Source organism: Phalaenopsis equestris, unplaced genomic scaffold, assembly GCF_001263595.1.
Source record: "Phalaenopsis equestris unplaced genomic scaffold, ASM126359v1 Scaffold000868, whole genome shotgun sequence".
Taxonomy (NCBI): Eukaryota; Viridiplantae; Streptophyta; class Magnoliopsida; order Asparagales; family Orchidaceae; genus Phalaenopsis; species Phalaenopsis equestris.
The window spans coordinates 19,524-20,028 of record NW_018165308.1 but is presented as its reverse complement, the minus strand read 5'-3'; positions in this window follow the sequence as shown (position 1 = coordinate 20,028).

The window sequence follows — 505 nt, the reverse complement described above, 5'->3', positions numbered from 1 at the left end:
GACAGAACCCAATACACCTCCACACTCCACCAAACTTCAATTGCTTGTTCCCACACCTTCACAAGAGTGAAAGAAGAAAGAGCCCCATCAAATCCCCCTTCCATAGAGCCTCTACCATAGCTCTAGACCAACACCTGAAATCGAGCTTGGTCGAATTCGCACCTAGACTTCACACCAAGGCCAGGGACTCAATCCCTAGCCTCCTTGGACCCCAACGAACGTGCCAAGCATCTCTGATCGAAGCCTCCCTTCTCAGAGCAATGGTATAAAACTCCTCCTCCTCCCGAGCTTATTTTGATTCTGCATTTACTTAATCTTGATTTCATGGTACCTTAGTCGTATAGATGTGTCCTTCTCGCTTAGACGAGTCCATATGATCAAACTCAAAGCGATTTGGTTGATTCTAGGCCAAGATCTTAAGGTTTTAGTGTGGACGGACACGGGATCATTCTATCGGGGACGATGACGGGGAGCCGTTCGATCAAGCGTGTATCAAACGGATGGG